The sequence below is a fragment of the Bactrocera dorsalis genome, chromosome 6 (genome assembly GCF_023373825.1).
Source record: "Bactrocera dorsalis isolate Fly_Bdor chromosome 6, ASM2337382v1, whole genome shotgun sequence".
In the NCBI taxonomy this organism is placed as follows: Eukaryota; Metazoa; Arthropoda; class Insecta; order Diptera; family Tephritidae; genus Bactrocera; species Bactrocera dorsalis.
In genome coordinates, this window is record NC_064308.1 from 39,404,605 (window position 1) to 39,419,846 (window position 15,242).

The 15,242-nt window shown below is 46.3% G+C and overlaps 1 protein-coding gene and 1 long non-coding RNA gene across 6 annotated transcripts in view; one reads left to right on the top strand and one right to left on the bottom strand.

Moving 5' to 3' along the window:
- Positions 1–15,242, top strand: part of LOC105223446 (calcium/calmodulin-dependent protein kinase type 1) — a 512,064-nt gene that overhangs the window by 31,264 nt on the left and 465,558 nt on the right. The window lies entirely within an intron of this gene.
- Positions 13,102–13,671, bottom strand: LOC125779566 (uncharacterized). Its single transcript, XR_007423328.1, has 2 exons — positions 13,450–13,671; positions 13,102–13,369 (listed from the first exon to the last, which is right to left on the bottom strand). It is a non-coding gene; the product is annotated as an uncharacterized LOC125779566 (long non-coding RNA).

Below are 15,242 nucleotides of genomic sequence, written 5' to 3' on the forward strand. Positions count from 1 at the left end.
ATACCGAGTTGTTGACGAGTGCTCTCAGAGAGCAGGAGTGCAAGCCGAGTAGAAAATCGTTCGGCTGTCTGTTGTGATTGCAGCTTCTCGACGTCGAACTTTCCTCGTGTTTGTTGGCGTGCGTTTTTTGCTGTACGGAGGCGGGTGCGAATTTTGGCTGCAACAATATAGTGGTCCGAGTCGATGTTAGGACCTCGGAGCGCACGCACATCTAAAACTGGAGACGTGTCTTCCGTCTATCACAACATGATCGATCTGGTTGGTGGTTTTTCGATCCGGAGACAGCCAGGTAGCTTGATGTATCTTCTTATACTGGAATCTAGTACTACAGATGACCATATTTCGGGCCCCGGCGAAGTCGATCAGCCTCAACCCATTTGGGGATGTTTCCTCGTGGAAGGCTGAATTTACCGACCGTAGTGCCAAAGATATCTTCTTTGTCCACCCTGGCGTTAAAGTCGCCAAGCACAATTTTGACATCGTGGCGGGGGCATCTCTCATAAGTGCGCTCCAAGCACTCATAAAAGGCATCTTTGGTCACATCGTCCTCCTCTTCCGTCTGGGCGTGGGCGCAAATCAGCGATATGTTGAAGAACCTCGCTTTGATGCGGATTGTGGATAGACGTTCATTCACCGCACTGAATGATAGTACTCGGCGACGGAGTCTCTCTCCCACCACGAATCCAACACCAAACTTGCGCTCCTTTATATGGCCACTGTAGTAAATGTCACAAGGACCTACTCGTCTCTGTCCTTGTCCCGTCCATCGCATTTCTTGGACGGTGGTGATGTCAGGCTTTATTTTCACGAGGACATCAACCAGCTGGGCAGCGGCACCTTCCCAATTAAGGGACCGGACATTCCAGGTGCATGCCCTCAAATCATAGTCCTTAATTCGTTTGCAATGGTCGTCATCAAAAGGGGGGTCACTCATCCGAGGCTTGTTGTTTCATTTCATTGGGGGTGTTTTTTTACGTGGCGGGTCCCAAACCCAGCGCACAACCCTTCGGAGGGGATGTTTCGTCTTCTCACTTTAGCTCGCCTTCAAACAGATGTTCTTAGGCTACCCTGAGGATACTTGGTCAAGGACCGGAAGTCGTAAGCTGCTTGAGTCATATGTAAAAGAATCGTTTCTGGCCACTCCCAAGAGAATGGCGATCAGAGAACTTTGCTCACTTGCGTGAACTTCTACACATGACTCCATCCATCCTTCCTTCGTGTTTTTACTTATGTTTCCCCCTATAAAAATGAAGATAAATTAATTTGAATTAATAAATTAACTTGATTTCTTAACTTACATTTGAAATCTGTGTTTAAATGAGTTAAGCATCCACCCCTCTACCCGGCAAAACTGTCGCATCCTAATGCGCCTGTGCAACTCAACACAGCTGATGATTACAACACAACTAAACACATTTGTACACCAACCCTGTCAACAAAAAGGATGGGCAACGGGAAGGCAGCCACAATTCGTCCTAAACAATTCGACAGCTCAACTCGTCACACAATCATCGCACAACACAATTCGACCATCAACTTTCGCCATACACACTTTTGCTGACACACGGCGCCCCGTCATCATCACCTGGTCCGCTTCGCTACCGCATGGGGACTTAAATTGGATCACCGTCTGATCGCCGTTGATCTTGTCATCGATTTTATATACTATGAACATACGAGTGGACTTATTCCTTGTGAACCGCGAATAATTTCGATTCAAAATTAAATAGCTCTTAACTTTATTCTCATGTGCATTTTTGTTAATCAGAGGTACTTAGTGCGACAGTGGGTGAATTATTAAAACAAATAAAATAAATTAAACAATAGTCGCACAATCTTCTTGCTTTGTTTTTGATAGCAAAATCGATAAAATTGGATTTGATGGCACCCAAAACCGGAATAAATTCTGTTTCGAATATCAAACTAATAATATCTGAAATCAATTCTGATTCCAACAACTATCAGATTCCACAACACCCCTCTATAAGACAAGATACTCTACCCAAAGCGTCTACGTGTCACATCTTTGAACCGTTTTGATTTTCTATCTCTTAGCAAAAATCTTAAAGATACATTGCTCAACGAGATAGTCTTAACGGTATATCTCGTTTCCGCATTACAATCAGTTATTGTTTTAAAACTTATCCCCAACAAATACATTCCGTTCTTAAGGGCATCTATGATGGCGAGTACCTCCAGTTCGTATGAGTGGTATATTTCTTCGCATGGTTTTGTCTTCCGGTTCATGTATTGAACTGGATGGAAGTCTTAATCGTCAGGATTCTTTTGAAGTAATATTGCTCCATACCCGAGCATTCAAGCGTCTGTATGTACCTCGGCCACTGCTTTCGGATTACACATTATAAGAACGGGTTGATCAATGCTGACTTCAATTTCTGGAATGCCTCCAACTGCTCGTCGCGCAATTCGAACTTTGCTTCCTTCTTGAGGAAGTCCGATAACGGTTTGACAACCACAGCATATCCGTCTACAAATCTCTTCAAATACGATGTCCAAGTGGACCATGAACTACCTGAGCGGTCGACAATCATCAGTACTATTTCGATGTGAAACATCTAAACTGAGAAACATCTCCCTGCTACTGTTTAACTTCTACGTCTCGAAACTCCTACAGCCGCCAGAGGGAGGTTACGGAAAATAACCTCGTACGCTGATGATAACATGATATTGACGTCGGGCAATAGAATCGATGGTATGTGTTCTAAAGTGAACGGCTATCTCTCCGACCTCTTGATGTCTCCCATCGAACATACACATAGTGAGACGCTTATGCTCCCAGTTAAGGAGCATAATGAACTCCTCTCCAAGCAGTTCCTGCTAGGATGTTTTCGTTGAAATCGCCCTTGCAGTCACCTGCTTGGAGCGGAACTGCCTCCTGGGAACATCAAGAGGTCTTTCCATAACTACGTCGTCGATATCGAACAGTACGCCGACCGGACTTCGGACGCAACTCACTTCAAACAGGTACTGACCGCCATTTACGCCATCAACATCTTCACCGACTCCCTTCCAGTGAATGTCGTTCTTGGGGTCAAATCACCACCCATCCCAGACGAAGAGCTCGAGTTGCCACGAGAACGCGTAGTGACCCTAGCGCAGCTTCGTTCTGGATACTGTAGCCGGTTAAACTTCTACTTGTTCAGAATAAACCCCGACATATCCACTATCTGTCCTGCGTGCAATGAGTCCCGCATGACACTGGCCACCTCTTTGCATGCCCTGCCAACCCTACTCATCTAACACCCCTTTCCATTTGGTCCGACCCCGTCGAAACAGCACGTCTCCAGGGCCTCCCGCTAGATGACGTCGACTAGCAAATTTATTGTCAACAACCCGTGCGGGATAGGACAGATACCGGGAGTTGAAGAGGGAAGCAAGATGCATTTGCAGACAAATAGAGAGAGACGGAATTGCGTGAGAATGAAGTTTGAAAAGCTGGCCGACAGGGATAATGCTCAAAAACTACGAAAAAATTCGACGATCAACAAAAGGTTTCAAGACCGAAGCATACACTTATAGAACCGAATTATGTGATCTAGTAACCGATACCCAGAGCATGCATGAAGAAGTTCGAGTTGCAATTACCCGTCTTAAGAACACCAAAGCGGCGAGGGCCGATAGATTGCCTGCCGAGCCATTCAAACACGGCTGCGAAGAACTAATAAGGAGCTTGCATCAGCTTCTCTGTAAAATATGATCGGACGAAAGCATGCTCAACGATTGGAATTTAAGTGTTCTCTGCCTAATCCACAAAAAGGGAGACCACCCCACAATCTGCGCCAACTACCGTAGGATAAGTCTCCTTAATATCGCATATAAGGTTCTATCAAATAGTGATGAGCGATATTTCACTACCGGTAATTTTTTCACTGTGATTGAAAAATCGCAAATCGCAACTGTGATCACATTTTATAAATAGCAGTTCGCTTCTATGAACTGCGATTGCGATAGCAGATAGATAGATAGATTATTAATTGAGGCATTCACTGCGACCATGGGTCTATTGTGCCCTCTCCTAACTCACAGAGACTCGCTTAGCCCCAGCATATTGATAAAGTCCAATATCCTACTGGGTGCTAGCGAGAAAGTGTGATCCCTATCCGGAAACATGGATCCGAGGGCCTTCGACCTGCGCCTGCAGACTGCGTTACAGTCGAATAGCAGGTGCTCCGGGGTTTCAGGCTCACTGTCGCAGAACCGACAGTTAGCGCAAAATGAAAGGCCCATGTTCGATAAATGCCTTTTTAGCTTACAGTGGCCGGTGTAGAATGCGACCAGGAGCCTGAGTTTATTTCGTGGAAGGTTAATTATGGTCTCGAACCTCTTTTGGTTATATCCCCCAACTAACAGTTTGGCATGACGCATCCCGTGCGCTCGCTGCCAATGTGTCTCCCTGCACGCTCTTTCCTCTTTGCGGAGCAGTTCCTTCACCGTATGAGGACCCACTCCAGTGAATGGTTCGGGCCCCACCATAGCAGTGGAGGCTGCGGAGCGGGCAAGCAGGTCAGCCAGTTCATTGCCGGCTATTCCCCTGTGACCAGGCACCCAGATCAGGTGTACCTGGTTCTTTTCGGCTAGGTTGTCAAGCCTTCTTCTACACTCTTGCACTAGTAGCGATTTAATCTCGTAAGAGGAGATCGCTTATAGTGCCGCTTGACTATTGCTGAGTATAGCTATTCGCTCGTTGCGATAGTTGCGGTGGAGGTTTATCTCAATACACCGACTTATGGCCAGAACTTCGGCTTGGAAAATGCTCGGAAAGTTTCCCATCGGAATGGAGAGCTTGGTACGCGGACCCGCGATGCCCGCACCTATTCCTTCCGATGTCTTCGAGCCATCGGTGTACCACCTCAATGTGCTATCCCTTAGCATTTACTCAAGAGTGTGGTCGTTCCACTCACTCTTTCTACCGAGGGTAACCTTAAATTTCCTTGTTAAATTGGTCGTTTTGCTGATGCCGTCCCTCGGGAGGAGGGCAATAGGAATATCGCCACTTATTCTCTCCATCCTCTGGGACGATATTATCTTGCCTTTGCCTTTTGTTGCCTTAGCTACCGTTTGGTTCACGTGCTGCTTCCATCGCAAGGTAGAATCCAGGGTGAGACCTAGGTATTTAACCTTGTTAGTCATTTCAATCTCTCTGCCCCCAAGTGTGAGGTTCCTCAGGCCGAGTAGGGACCTGTCCCTTGTAAATGGGACTATGGTTGTCTTCGAGGGGTTGATGTTTAATCCAACTCCCCTGCACCACCCCTTTGCCAGATTTAAACCACGTTATACGAGGTCACAGAAAGTATCCTTAAATTTACCTCTTGCTAATATCACAATGTCGTCCGCATACCCTTGGCAGCGGATCCCATTGTCAGTTAGCAATTTTAGCAGCCCATCCACGACGCTGCTCCACAGCAGTGGTGATAGCACACCTCCCTGTGGACATCCTCTTGTCACACCAAGACGAATTGTTGTATCGCCTACTTTGGTCTCGGCTACTCTGGTGCGCAGCACAGCATCAATCCATCTGCGCACCGGTGCAGCCACCTTCCTTCTCTCCAGTGCCCTGGCTACACTCCTGTGAGATGTGTTGTCGAAGGCACCTTCGATATCTAGAAAGGCACATATCATCACCTTCCCTTCCTCCAGTGAGCTCTCGATCTCCGAGGTCAACTGGTACAGAGCCGTACTGGTTGATCTTCCCGCAATGTATGCATGCTGAGCAGCATGCAGGGGTGCAGTTTTCAGCGCCGTCGACCTTATATTGTTGTCAATGATCTTTTCCATCGTCTTCAGCAGGAAGGAGGTTAGACTGATCGGCCTGTGGGATTTGGCCAAAAAGTAGTCCCTCCTTCCTGCTTTTGGTGTGAAGATCACCTCTGCCGTCCTCCATGGGTCCGGGATGTACGCCAGTGCAAGGCTCTCCCTTAGCAGCCGAACAAGGTGAGGTAGCAACAGCTGCTCGCCCTGTTGCAAAAACGCCGGGAAGATGCCATCCACCCCCGGAGACTTGAATTTTTCGAACGAGGCCATAGCCCACTTGATCGAGTCCGCAGTAACTAGTTGTTTAGCGGTTACCCAATCCAAGCGGGTTGGCGTGTGTTCACTCACAGGTAGACTTTGGTCCACCGGGATGGTCTCCGGAAAGTGAGCACGCAGAAGCTCTGACGCCCTTTCCTCCGCGCTGGTCGTAAACGTCCCGTCACTCCTTTTGATAGCCAGTTCCGTGCTGGTTTTCCCACTGGCCAGAGCTTTGTGCAGCCGCGCCGCTTCTGGTGTGGAGGAGACTTTTTCGCAGAAGCTCCTAAAACTGTTTTGTTTTGCTGACCTAATCTCCTTATTGTATAGAGTTAGGTAGCACCTGTACTCCTCCCAGACCCATGTACGCTTCGCCTTGTTAAATAGGCTGCGTACCTTCTTCCTGAGGTCTGCGAGCTTTCTTGTCCACCAGGGACAGTTGCGTCTATCTGTGGGCGCTATTTGGGGGCAGCTATCATTGTAGGCTTTAGTGATTGACACATTTAGTGCCAACACCCTGCTCTCTATCCCCAGGCCCGTAACGCTATCATCGATCTGACTCTGCCTTTGTAACCCGTCCTTTAGTTTTTCCCTGAAAACACCCCAGTTTGTTCTTCGAGGGTTGCGTCTCGGGGGAAGTTGCCTGACCTCCACCTTCAGTGCGAACCTTATTATTCTGTGGTCTGACAGGGAGGGCTCCGTTGAAACCCTCCACCCTGAGACCCATCCGTTAGCATGCTCGCTGCTGAAGGTGATGTCCAGCACCTCCCTCCTACTTATAGTTATAAAAGTGGGTTCACAACCCACATTTTCAATTGCTAAATTACTACCTAATACATACTCTAGTAGAGACTCACCCCTTGCGTTGCAATCCGTGCTCCCACATTCCATGTGGTGAGCATTCGCATCACATCCGATGATGAGGGGCAGCCTGTGCCTCTTGCAGTACTCCACGAGCCTAATCACTCACTCAGGGGGTGCCGCTGCTGTCTCCCTAGAAAGTAGGCTGATGCCTGGACGAAGCTTTTGCCCTCCCAGTCTCTGGCCTGTGCCGCCACCAAATCCTGCGTCAGGAACTCTGAAATGCAGAAGAAATTGACATTATTCCTGACCACTATGCACTATCTAGGTCTCTCGCTGGAGATGTCCCAGATTACCTTGTTTTGTTCCGTCTTGAGGCCTTTGACCTCTCCTTTGTAGATCCAAGGTTCATGGATCAACAAAACGCCCAACTTATCCACTGTGAACCTGCTCGTAATCACTGCTGAGGCCCCCGCCGCGCGATGCAGGTTCACTTGGGCAACTTCCACGTCGACGGCCATTACGGTAGTGACTCGAGAGGGGGCATGTCCACATCCCCTCCGTCGTTCGCACTGCTGTTCACTTGGCCGTGGTCCTCTAGTCCCTCAAGGAGTTCCTGGGTGGAGGGTAGCTCGGTTTCCTGGGCATCCAGGACGTCAGCGGTAGCGACCTTCGTGGTCTGCTCAACCCTGCTCACGCCCGGTTGTTTTGCCACGGCGTCCACCTGCATCCTCTCCATCACCTTGCCTGCCATCGTTCCTGTCCGTGTTGACGCGCTACCACTCGGCTGGGTGGCAGTCTTCCCATCCTCCTTGCTTCCTGTGGTGACGGGTTTGTGCGGCCTCATGACCACCATGCTGAACCTGTAAAACAGGCGGAAGCTCGCTGCACGTATGTACCTGTACGATTCGTCATCTATGTACAGGTACAGTCTCCATCCTCGTAGCTCTCCTTTGTCCTCCAGCTGGCTACTGACGACTCGCCAGGCCGCGATGCTAAGGCCCCGGTTTGGGTTCTTGATTAGGTTCAGGGCAAACTGGTACGGCTTGCCATCGCTGCGGGGGAGGAACACCGTCATCCTGTGTATGACCGGCAGGTCCTCCGCCCTTTTTGCACAGAGGACTGGACCGATCCAGCCACTTAACTTTGGGGTAAATTCCCGCAGCCAGTCGGCGGACGCCTGGTCATTGCAGTCCACCTGTAGCATGCCACCTCTAAATTCAACCCCGAGGAAGGACGCCGCGTATTCAGCTCCGCCGGCTACCTCTTCTAGGAGGAGGTTTTGGAGAACCGTGAGCTGCTCCGACTCCAACGACACCGCCGGCTAGGCTTGAGGCAGTACAGCCATGCGGATGCCTTTGACAGCGTCCGCATACCTGCGCCGCCCCTCCTCCACCCGGGGGGGAGCCGGTGCTGATGATTGTCCTTCGGCTCTCCTGTTGCTGTCCCTCGGCCTTTTCGAACTGGGGGGCGCCTGTGGTGTCAGTTGACCGCTCTTCCTCTTTACGGTCTCTGCAAAGGTGACCGCCTTCCCGTCACCGCGCATTTCGGTCAGTGATTCACTAACCTGGCCACGGTCTATAGACCGGCTGCCTTGCGCACTTTCCGACGCTGCCTTGCCACGTTCCCTTGTTGGGGATATCGCGGTGTCCGCGTACCGTCGCTTGGCCAGGGATTCCGCCGCTTCGGGGGTCATCCCATCCCGGAGGTACCGCAAATACCACTTGAGGCAAGCACCGCTCATGGCCTTCTTCCGAGGGTCATCGTACCCGCCGGGTCTGTCCGCCGTTAGGAGAGATCTCTGCCCTCCCCTCCTGCGCCTCCTTCTCCTCCTGCGTGTGCCACCGGCCTCTGCCCGATGCGACTCACCCGAGTCCGAGTGGCTTGGCCTATTTCGGTGGGTCCTGGTGGTGCTTTGGGCTGCATCCGCGGTCTTGACGTCTGTTGAGCGGCGGGCGCCGCTGCTAGAGGGCATGTCGTCTTCGTCCTCCCTGGCATGCTCCTCGAACAGCGCCCGCTCCTCTGGCGAGAGAGCATCAAGGTAGCTAAACTTCCGTTTGGTTCCCTGACCTCCACTGCCTCCAGCTGCTCCGCCTGCTCTTACCTTCTCCCTGTCGTCTTCCGTATCCGTTGTCCTAATTCGTTGCGTTGTCGATTCACCGTGGTTTGTTATTGTTGTTTTAGTATTTGTATTTGTATCCATCTTGTTTGTACGACCCTTGGCTCAGCGGGGTGAGCTGTCGGGTCTTGTTAAATGGGGAACTAGGGAGTCCGCCACGACAGAGCCCCATGGCGCGGTAAGGCCACAGTTACACCCCAATTCGGCCCGGTGTTGGGGAGGCTCCGTTAGAATACAGTCGAATGTTCCTCCTGGCTGCAAAGCATCCAATGGGCACGGGTCGCATGACACCCTGGATTAGGAGGTGGTAGATCTTGGTTGCCGCACTCATGCGGCGCCCGATATCCTTTCTGGGCGGTGCTAATCAGCACCTTCCACGCCGGTTGGGGGGCGCCGAGTATGCCTTGCGACTAAGCCTCTCCACCGCGACAAGGTGCCTACCATTAGCAGAGGTTGCGATAGCAGTTAGAACCTGTGATTTTCGATCGCAGTTCGAAACAGTGATTTTTTAATAGTGCAGTACATGCGATCACAATAGCAAATAGCAGAAAAGTAGCAGCTTTCTTCAGAGTATTGTGTATATATATGCGTATATGCTATTTTTCGTCATAGCGGTTTGAAGTTTTGAGTATAACGTTCTTATAATTTTTAATAATAGTAGGAAATTTAGCAAGGAAAAGAAGTGAAGTATGGCAGATGTTTGAAGTAGTAGACGAAATTTTTAATTTTACTTATTGTTGTGATGAGTTTAAAAAATTAGCAATATTCATAAATATTTAAATTAACTTTTTAATAACACTTAGTAATAAATTATATGAATTTTAATAAAAATGGAGTTACTTTTACTGTTTTATATTTATTCATTCTTTTATAAAGATGCTCTTATAATTATTTCGTTTAACCGAATATTATTTAAATTAAAACAAGAATTGTAATTAATTAATTTCAAAAAAAATATGGAATAAAAAAATAGCGGGTTTTTAATATTTTCCCAAAGATTAGGAAACTCCCGTTATTAATTTGGTCTTGAAAATATTATTAGAGGGTATTCAAAACATTCTGATGGATTATGGAATTCCCGTCATTAGGTTTTCTTTGAAAATATTATATTAAAAGCGGATCATACCAACATATAAATGAACTATGCAATAAGCTCTAAGTTTCAGGTAGCCGAACCCCAACATTTGCGAAAATGTAGAGAAAAGAAAGGCGGAAACACTTGACTCGAGTTACAGGAACCAAAAGGGAATTTGCCGCCAATAACGACAAAAGGTTCCGTCGTTCCTACGACAGTCGGGTCTACGTAATTGGAAGGGACCCGGACTTTTATTCAGCCAAACACTGTCAAATCTGCAGAATCTGCCGCTACAACAACAACAACAAAAGGTCTCCGTTTTAACGTCGACTCAGTTGCAATCGCAATAGCAATATAAAATCACAGTGATTTAAAAATAGCAGTCACTGAAATCACAGATATCGAAAAATCGCAATATCGCTGATCTCTACTATCAAACGTATTGTGTGAAAGATTAAAGCCCACAGCCAACAAACCGATTGTACCTTATCAGTGTGGCTTTAGACCTGGCAAATCAACAACCGACCAGATATTTACCATGCGCCAATTCTTGGAAAATACCCGTTTAAAGAGAATCGTAACACACCACCTCTTCGTCCATTTCAAAGTTGCTTTTAACAGCGCCAAAAGGAGCTACCTTTATGTCGCGATATCTGAATTTGATATCTTCGAAAACTACTACGGCTGTGTAAACTGACGTTGTACAATACCGAAAACGTCGTCAGGATCGGGAAGGACCTCTCTCAGCCGTTCGATAGCAAAGGAGGATTCAGACAAGGCGACTCCCTATTGTGTGACTTCTTCAATCTGCTGTTGGAGAAAATCATCATCTTCTATAAGAGTGTACAGTTGCTGGAGTACGACGACGATATTTTTATCAATGGCCGCGCCGTTCGTTCTGCTTTCTACAGAGTGGATAAGGAAGCAAAGCAAGTGAGTCTCACAGTGAACGAAGGCAAGACGAAAATCTCCTGTCATCAAACAAACAGTCGTCGCACTCGCGACTAGGCTCCAACGTCCCTGATGACAGTCATAACTTCGAAGTTGTAGATAATTTCGTCTACCTTGGAACCAGCATTAACAGCAACAACAGGTTCAGCCTCGAAACCCAACGCAGAATAACTCTATGCTTCTTTGGACTGAGTAGGCAATTGTGAAGTAAAGCCCTCTCTCGGCAAACAAAAAGCTCTACAAGTCAGTGTAGATAACGTCCTGCTATACAGTGCAGCGGCATGGACAATGACAACATCTGACAAACAAATTAGTATTCACCGATCCAAACGGGGTTAGATCGCCGAAAAAACAGCCCTAAGCCCTAGGGAATTCACCTCTTTGCATGCCCTACAAACCCCACTCATCTAACACCCTCCTCCCTTTGGTCCGACCCCGTCGAAACAGCACGTTTCTTGGGCCTCCCGTTAGGTGACCTCGACGACAATGCAAATGACCCTTACCTAATGGGGATTATATAACCGTTAAAACAACAAACTGTACAAGTCACTCATTATTCCCGTCTTGTTATATGGTGCAGAGGCTTGGACGATGATAACAACTGATGAGTTGACGTTACGAAATTTCAAGAGAAATTTTTTACGAAAGATTTCTGGTCCTTTGCGGCGTTGGCCACGGCAAATATCGCATTCGTTGGAACGATGGGCTGTACGAGATATACGATGGCATTGACATAGTTCAGCGAATTAAAAGACAGCGGCTACGCTGGCTAGGTCATGTTGTCCGAATGGATGAAAACACGCTGAAACTGTGAAAGTATTCGACGCAGTACCCGCCGGCGGAAGCAGAGGAAGAGGAAGATCTTCACTCCGTTGGAAAGACCAGGTCGAGAAGGACCTGGCTTCGTTTGTAATCTCCAATTGGCGCCACCTAGCGAAAAAAAGACACGACTGACGCCATGTTGTTAACTCGGTTATAACCGTGTAAGCGCTGTTTACGACAATAAAGAAGAAGAAAGAATACAGAAAAAGTGTCTGCGCAGTTCTTATTACATTAGTTTATTGTAGTGTCCTCGCGTTTGAGAAGTTTTGATTTTATGTGCGTTGTTGTCAATAATATATATTTAGAGAATCAAAGAAAAGTACTGCAAATATTAAGTCAATTTTTCTCAAGTATTCAGCGTTAATCGAAATGAGTGCAAAAATGTTGATGAACGGGAAATAATTTTAAATTTAGGGAACACGGTAAAAGCTTCCAGAAATTGCAACGGTTATCAACAGAGCAGAGTCATCATTACTTCAAAGCGTCGTACTGGACGTCCGAGAAAATTAACTGAAAACGGGAAACACGTAAAGTTATATCTCTTGTGAAGGTTAATCCCCATTTAACAGCTTCCCAAACAGCAGAAGATGTTAATGTAAAATTTAGAAAGACAATATGCAGCGAATGGACGAAAATGAATTTTGTCCCATTTGGTAAACATTGCATACATTTTGGTTGAAAGAAATCTGAACTTAAGGCAGGCCGTTCCAAGAATACAACTATCCGAGAGTTAAAGAACGCCATTGTCTTCTTCGCAACATGGCTCGGTGCATTGGATAATTTATCCATGCAGATTACATGCAACAAGGAGGAGTTCGTTTTCCAACAAATCAGTGTAGATTTCTGCTTAAATGAGTGCATCCTAATAAAACAGCTCAATTCACCACAGCTGATGACACTAAAACACAACTCACCACATCTGAAAACCAACCCACTCAACAAAAAGGAGGGACAAGGGAAAAGCAGATACACTCTTTACATTTCGAACAACACATTTGCTTTCAACATTCGTTCTATCGACAACTAACCCGCGCGCTGCATTTTAAGATTTGATAAAACTTCGACTTCGTTGCCACCCGGCTACAGCATCCTTCGGTACAGCATCCATACTTGGATTGGATTACGATTCTGCATGTCTTCAATTTGATCGCCGTTGATCTTACCTGCCACTGATTTGGATCAGTGCACCAGTACATTTGTTTTTGCAAATTTTATTGTAAAACCAAACAATTTACTCTGCAAATTAAATGCATTTTAAACTCGACATCCAATTGTATTTTTTTGTTAATAAAATGGATTTAGTGCGGAATTTTTAATAGGTGCAAACAGTGGCTATATATTTATTCAGTTACTAAGCATATTTCGGGCGTTTCTTTTGATGAAAATGCTGACCATAACATGAATTTATATTTATCATAAAATGTAATATGGCTTAGGCCTTTAATAACACCATCTGCATTTTTAAAAAACTTGTTATTGTGTTTCTATGTCTATTTAAAGAAAAACAATTTGGACAACTTCAATGCCATTAATCAATCCACGCTCATCATCTGATAATTCAGTTCCACGAAATCCTAGAATTTCAAAAAATGTAATTTATTCTTGTTGCCTTAAACTATTAGTCATGTACTGCACTTAGCTTACAAAGTATTACCTTCTCTTTTTCTACTGATATGTTTTCTTGGTACCAGGCAGAACACAAATAGTTAACTATTCTCATATAAAAATTTTATACGTAAGTTGTGATTTACGTCATTGGAAATAATGGTATTGTAAATACCGTGCGGGTACGAACTTCTTAAATGACGCTAACGGGCCGTCTCGACAGGATAAAATCTATGTCTTACTAACTGTATTGCCGTGCCTATTGCCTGTGGAGACTCCATATTGCTTATTTCTTACAATATATGGTAAACTAAATAGCAATAAGCTGTCACTTCAGCAGTTTGGCAGCGCAGTTTTCATTTCTATGAAAATATCGAAGAGGCAACATATCCCATTTACACATATGCCGACGGCATTTTCATTTGTGTTGTGTTATATTATAAAAATAAAATAAAGTATATTTTCAAAATAACATTTTCCAAAAGAATTAATATTTAAATTTACAGAATAATTATGGAATGAGCGAAGTCTTAAATTTAATAAACTTATACAAGCATAAATAATAATTTCTCATTTTAAATTTATTATTTTAATTGGTATATAAAATTTATGCCACATTATTATATAGTAGTCCAAAGTATGAATTCTTATTTTCCCAGAAATACATTTGTGAAAAAGGATCTTTATCCTTTGTTATTATTTTATTTTTCCCATTAATACATTTGTAAACAAAAGGATCGTAATCCTTTTTTTATTTTCCTCTTAAAGATTTAAACAGTTCAAGAGCTCAAAACATGCGCTACGTCAGCTACCTACCCGACGGCATTTCGCAATGTGATTAAATAAGTTTTTCAAGAGCTGTTGTTGTTGTTTTAACGGATATGCTAATCCCCGTTAGGATGGTAAGGGCTATCTGTGTTGTCGTCGAGGTCATCTAACGGTAGGCCCAGGAAACGCGCTGTTTCGACGGGGTCGGACCAAAGGGAGGAAGGTGTTAGATGGGTTGGGTTTGTGGGGCATGCAAAGAGGTGGCCAGTGTCATGCGGGGACTCGTTGCACGCAGGACATATATTGGATATGTCGGGGTCAATTCTGGATAAGTAGGAGTTTAACCTGCTACAGTACCCAGAACGAAGTTGCGCTAGGGTCACTCGCGTTTCTCGCGGCAACTGGAGCTCTTCATCTGCAATAGGTGGTGCTTTGACTCCAAGAACGCCATTCACGCGAAGGGAGTCGGTGAAGGTGTTAATGGCTCCACTGTGAATGGCGGTCAGTGCCTGTCTGAAGTCTGTAGCGTCCGAAGTGCGGTCGGCGTACTGTACGATGTCGTCGACGTAGTCGAGGAATGACCTCTTGATGCTCCTAGGAGGCGGCTCCGCTCCAAGCAGATGGCTGCAAGGGTGATTCCTACGGAAACACCCCAGCAGGAACTGCCTGGAGAGGAGTTCATTATGCTCCTTTACAGGAAGCATGCGCGTCTCACTATGGAGGTGTTCGATGGGAGACATCAAGAGACATCCCGTCGTAGTCCGGAGTGCTGTGTTCTGGCAGGTCTGTAGTTTCCTCATCTGCGTGCCACTGCATCCAGGCGACCATTTCGGTGCTGCGTAGTTGAGGACCGGCCGGCCGAATGCCTTGTAAGTTGCCAACAACGTTTCTTTGTCTTTTCCCCATGTGCTACCGGCTAGCGACTTGAGGATCTTGTTGCGGCTCTGTACTTTGGCGATAATCGCGGTCGTGTGGGGAGAGAAGGAGCATAGACTATCAAGGGTTACGCCTAAAATTTTAGGGTTATTGACAGTCGGAATTTTGACGCCGTCGACTGCAATATCAAGCTCAAGT